The following is a 6,798-nucleotide window of genomic DNA, read 5'->3' on the forward strand; positions in this document are numbered from 1 at the left end:
TAGTACTGCACCTTGTTGTGCAAGGGAAAGACAAAAGTAGGGTAAGTGCTGAGGAATAAGGAAAGAGGAAACTAAATGTGACCTGGCAAGGAAACTATGTTGAATATACTGAGAATCCACGACTTTCTCAAAATGAGATTATGGCTTACTGGGTAAGGAAATCAAGATTGTTACAGGAAGAATGAGAAACATAGAAGGAACTAGGATCAAAGGATCAACTTGGGATAGAGGCAGTACTCTAACAGACAGGCAGGAACAGAATGGAGGTGGTGCTGTGTGTATAAAATTGGAAATACAGAATATAAAATGCTACCCTGACAAACCTGAACAGGAGCCCAGGGTTCCTGAATCTCCACATTCCTCTGCTGTTCCTGGTATCCATGAAACTCACAGGGAAAGAGCTCCACCCATTACAAGTATCTGCATATGTTAACTTTTCTCCTATTATCAGTACCTTTCATCACTTAAGTGACAAAGGTCCTTGAATTGCTTCTAAGGTCTCTAGTCCTAAAACCACATAGTGGAATTGCGTCTGTCTTTTGCTAACTTTACACTCGCAACAGTGTTAAAAGAATGCTATGGCTGCAAAGTCAGGTTAGTTCAGAATGGAAATCTGCATTATGGGTATTTCTGCAATATTAATTTAGCATCTTACTTACAGGTGTTATGGTACTGTCTCAAATTAAGCAGTCACAGATTATTTCTTCCGCATGCTTCCGTCTCTGTGGCTGAATCAGGCCTGTATGCCAGGTACCACCACTGCTTTGCATCAAAGAAGGAATGAAAAGAAAATGACAGCCTCAAAGTTCAGGCAGTCCATTCCTACTCAGGAGGTAGATTTAGTCTCTTCAGCTGTCATAGAGTTCTTGCACTAATCTGGACAAAAATGCCTCAACAAATTTTTTTAGTGTGATCAGTAGTACTTCATAGTAGTAGTCCTGGTTTGGACAAATACTTGGCACTCCTAGCTACTGCTGTAGTCAGTGGAAACCATGCTTTGAATATTCAATATTAAATGCAAAATATTAGAAAACCCCCAATTCTAGTAATTTAAAAATAGGCAACCAAATCAATAAATATTTTTTATTTTAATTTCTACATGCATCATTTTTTCTCTCATCAGTCAAATAGAAGTTTCTTCTTATCTCACAGAAAGTTTAAAAATAAACGACAAAACATTACATAAAGAGAATACTTCATTGCAAATAGCTAAATAGCTTCATCTTCAGTGATGGCTTAGAGAATATGTGCACTATATTAAGCACAAAGGTTGTACATTTGATAATAATGAAAAAAGTTTTGAAGCAACCACCATCCATCCTGTGTACTAAAAGACAGAGAGGTAGGACAAGGGAAAGAAGTATGCATTCCTATAAAGTAGCATCATAACGCAAATCCATGGTGAAGCAAATCAGGGATGCATAGACAATGTATGCTTTTATATTTCCTGACTTCTTAGCTTTTGAGCTTGAGCCTTACTGTATTGTTCTTTCAAGCGTTTTCCCAAGGGGGTTGTTTAAATTTGCTTACATTAACACATACACCTTGCAGTAGGTTTCTCCACGTTAGTCTGTAATGCTCTTCAGCTTCTAGTTAAATGATTTATTCTGCTCACTTTCAATCACTTAAATTACCCTTTTTATATTAATAATGAGTATATTTACATAATGCTTTAATTCCAAAGCATTTGAGTCAGATAGTGACTGCTATGCCCACCAGTGCAACTCAGCTTCCTACTGTTTAATAGTACAGCTAAAATATAGAACTGGACTTGCAAACACAAGGGATTCTTTCTAAACCTACTCACTATGTTCCTGTATAAAATCATAGAATGGTTTGAGCACATGGACAGGAGGTATTCAATTAAAACTACCAGAAGTTATACAGAACTGAATTATTCAAATAGGGATTTGACTAAGTTTGAAGTATTAATACTTATGTCACTGAAGTTTCTGTGTTATCAGAAGAATAGCACAGTTTTTTTATTGTTGCCTTCCTTGAATTTTATTTTCATATGGGAAAAAAACCCATCTTACTTATCTACAGGCACCAAACTCTATACATACTGGTTTTTTGGATCCCCGTGCCCAAATTCCAATTTCTGCAGCTTCTACTATGTAATAGGAACACAGCCTACAACAGGATGGCTGCAGACTGAATTTGATCTTTCTGTGATTAACAGCCTTGCATTACTACATCATACCCTAATGCCGTTCCAGGAAATATTTCTGGGATGCGTGTCTTTGCAAATAATAATAATTCTTTATAAATGTTTACTAGACAGATGTTTGTGGTGTGTATACCCTTATGCTGTCTAGTCAAGTGATAGTACAGGGTTTCTTTTTTGTTTCTACAGATGTTCTGTTGAAGAAAAAAATCAAAAGACTATTTTTTTAGTTTGCTAAGAAGTTAAAGAAAAGCCAATGGCTTGTTGTACAAAAACTCTTGAAAAGCTTTAATCACAGTGCTGGTTCACTTCCCGACACCAATTCAAATCTTAGCCTTTCATGCAGAAGTAATAGAATGCCACTGCACAGGATTTCTTCTGGCTCTGGCATCTCATGGTGTGCAGTACAAGTATTTGTTCTAGCTAGCAGCTGAGGAGATACCTAGTAAAAATGAATAATGAGCCTGAATGAGACTGACATTTTGGGAAATTCCTGTAACTCAAACCTTTTAACTATTTTATCTGTCCACAAAAAAGCAAGACTAACACCTAGGTGAAACTACCTGGAGGTATCTGAATTTTCTCACAAGGAAATTTTTCAGCCTGGAACACACTGCATAGGTAAATTGGTTTTGATATTTTAATTTTTTTTTTCCAATTTCTACTGTTAAGGGTCACTGTAAGGGATGTAGCAGGAGAAGGCAGCCATTTATTAGAAAACTGACTTTTAAAGTGTCACCCACAAACTAACTAGCATTTGCTATAATCAAGATTGCATTAGTAGAATAAACCTAACTCTACTTTTATTGTTTCTTATTAAGAATGAGGAATTCTGGAGAGAGCCACATTGAAATATAAGTCAGTATTGGAGTTGATAACTTGCACAATAAATCAATTAAAACTGGAGATTATGGAGCCTTTGATGTCTCATCTAGGTAAAGAGACTTGGAGCCAGTTAACAGAATAACAGGCTGAAAAATTATTACAGAAATTTCTTATTGTAGCATATTCTAGTAAAATATTAACACTCAAAAGCAACCTTGTAGGGTTTTTTTCTTCTGCAGAATGCAGGACCTTAGTATCATAACTTTTCAAGCATTTATGGGTTACATAGCATTCAAGCAATTAAAGCTGAGGCCTGAAGACATCACTATGATAACCCTTCCTGAACGTCTGCTTTCTGTGATATGGCATCTATGAGTTTCTGCATGACGGCCCAGATTCTCAAATGAAAAAAATACGAGGTTAAGCATCCAAATACCCCTGGGATGGGATCTGTACTCTTTATTGGAATGATAGCATACATAACAGCGAAACACTTTGTTACAACATGCATTAAATGAGATTTGTAACCGAGATCTCACACTAAAAACCCCGTACAGTATGTAACATGGGTCTCATCTGTTGCTGATGTTAATCCAAGCAAGCATAATGTAAACATGGTATAATGCTTCATTTCTCTTTAGGCATACTGCAGGGTATAAGCCATGGCAACTGGGTGGGTACAAAGAACTTTGCTTCTTAAGTAAGATTTCATTTAGCTTGCATCCCTGGACTTCAGTGCAACATTCACAGCTTCCCTTGTAGACTTGATCCTGACACTGATAGGAATTACAAATAGAGATAACCTCACCTATACCTCAAATTAGAAGTTAGGCACAGCTAAGCTACAGGGGAGATCATCTTACCAACCACCTCAAAGGAAATGTTTGTTTACTGGAAAATACATGACCTTGGGGCAGTCAATAGCATTACTGCACAAACAGTTCTGCAGCAATCATCAGCCTGCTGGATCAAACAGCCAGTGTCTGACTGGCCACCGCTGTGCAGGGTCACAGGTGCCTGTCCTCAAGGCTCCTTTTTACCGCAGTTCTCGAGAAGTCCTAGATCTTAACCTATGCTTCTCTGCTGCACTTCTGCATGCACTGCATACCAGATCCATGTGCTGGTCGCCTTTATAGCTCTCTGCTTGCCTATGGCTTGATCTGTTGGTTGTGTTTTTAAGCTTGTTAAATATATGCATAGGGAGAAGTAGCCATTGGACCACAAAAGACCAGCCATGCAGAAAAAAAACCACTTTATTACTCAGTACTGCATCTGATATGTTCCAACAAAGCAGAGTAACACTTCTAGCTTTGTTCCTATCTTATATATATTTTGTTTCTGCAAATATTTTTGCAAACATTTTCAGCATCTGGTATTTGACAACCAAGACAGACCTTTATGCCAGTTAACCAACAAGTTCTTAAAATAATATTCTCCAGGTTCATTTCTCTGGCCTAGTTACATTTTTTAACAATAGCAACTCAAGCAAAATTTGAGTATTTGCAGCTTCCTGTCTGGCTTTCTCTCTGCCCATTCTCAACAGTAATGTGCTTGATTTAAATCCATTACTTCCAGTCACTATAATGTTCCATTTCCTTTTACCTTTTTATTTCTCCCTCTTTTTTTTTCTCTTTTTTTTTTTTTTTTGGGGGGGGGGGAGGGTACTGTCATCTCTTCGGTTTTGTTTTTTCTCCTTTTCCTATTGCAGTTCTGCCTCTCCTTCAGAATGGCTTTTCTCCCTTTCACACTGCTTCACACATTGTTGCTGTTCAGAACAGATAAGGACCTATTTGACAGAGCTCCTTTGTTGTTTCTTTTTTTTTGTCAGAAAGGTGCAGAAGACAGCCTATTTAATCAAAGGAGATTCCAGGCCATTATGCTCCTTAGTTTTTCAAAGCAAACTCGTATATTCAGACTTCGTTACAAATAGTTCAAATTAAATTCAAGGTCAGAAAGACTGAGGCTAACAGAACTAATTTCCCCCAATTTACCCTTTTTAATATGTATTCTTTCCACATATAACTATACTGAAATGATTACACTTTCTATGATGCTAGTGTTACTGGACTCTAGAAAATGGATTTTAGTTATAGGAATGTATTATTAGTTATTAAATCAGTAACTATTAATTTAATAATGGTTAGTTATTTGAATATTTTAATGGTGGGCACAGGGGGAGGGATTTTTTCCAAGAAGCTGTAACTTACCATCTTTTCCCTGCCTGATTGAAAGCATAGGACAGCAGCAGCAAACTGTACACATTGAAGGATCCTGACTGCAATTCAGTGTGAGACACAGGAGCAAAGTAATGCAGAACTTGCATGCACTTACACTCAGTTAAATAAAAGTTGACCGTAGGGAGACGTTGGCATCTGTCACTGAAGACATGTTTTTCACTTGGCAGCTTTAAAAATAAGCTCTAGTGTACACTTACAGTTACATCCAGATTTATTTTACAGATCATGTCACTCTGCAGGGCTTATACACATACAGTGCTGGAAGTCAAAGACTGTCTTTGAAAATTAACCTCTATATTCAGTTATCGGTAAACTCTAAGTGAACTGACACTGGCATTTGAAAACATACTTCGAATTTCTGATAGTATCTTTCATCTTCAAAGCATTTTATAAACGATTCTGTTTACAAAAATGACAAACTTGTAAGATCCAGTCAGCTCCAAGATAGAAAAAAGTAATCACCTATCAGGGAGGAACTAGCAGTTCCACTGTGCATGTAGAAGGAATTTTATCTCAATCAACAAGGGCAAATTGGCTTCCTGCTATGAAAAAAATTAAGACATGAGTTAGCTGGCGTCCTAAAGATACCCTTCAGCAAATTCAATAAACTTTCATTACAAGTTTTACTTGTTTTCTTTCAAACCAGCAGGTTCTGGCATAATATAAACTAGGATTTACTTCATCATAACTTATTAAACAGCAAGATGTCAAAAGTAAATCAACATTACATCTCAGGGCATAAAAACACAGCTGAATAATCAAACGGATTGCCTCTTCCAGCCAAAACCAACCAGCTGCATTTCTTATCCTGATTAGATCACTTTGAGTAATATTTCCAAAGTCTGTGGGAATGCCCAAAATAAGCAACTGAATTAACGTTTTTTTAGTACACTTGGATAAACACATGATTTTACTATAACATGAGAGATAAATCTTAGGCTGAATCAAGTAGTAAGCTTCTGTAGTTATTTTATTTAAAGTATGTGTTTACCTCGCAGAGTTTCTCAGTTGTAGCAACAGTAACTTGCCTTTCTTTGTTGCTTCTTGAAAGAAACTCCTTCATGTTTCTAAACTTACAGGTTACAACACACCTCAGCATCCTCTTCTCACCATGATTTTTGCTACTGAACTTTATGCCAATTTTCCTGTAATGGCGTTTGCTTGTCTCTGTCAAATACATTTCAAATAATAACATGGAAATATATTGGAAAATAATACTTTGTTACCTCTTGTACATTTGGAAAGGTATGCTAAACCTCTTTTTTACTGTATTGTATATACTTAATTTTGTACCATATTTGATTGGAAACTATTGATAGTCTCTGTCCTTAGTGACTTTCTTAACCCCTTGCAAGAGAATCCAGAGCTCACTGTGAGTACTGTTGGGTTTCTTAAAATAATAGTTTTTGTAGTCTAAGGATATAAAAGGAGCAAGACTTACAGGAAAAGGTAGTAACTTTTATCAGACGAATTGATTCAGACTGAAAAATGGAAAAGCTGTTCAGGGCCTTTCTTCACAAGTATTTCCTCTGACATTACTTTTTAATTTAATGCAACAAAAAGAAGTGT

Source organism: Falco peregrinus, chromosome 6 (assembly GCF_023634155.1).
Source record: "Falco peregrinus isolate bFalPer1 chromosome 6, bFalPer1.pri, whole genome shotgun sequence".
Lineage (NCBI taxonomy): Eukaryota > Metazoa > Chordata > Aves > Falconiformes > Falconidae > Falco > Falco peregrinus.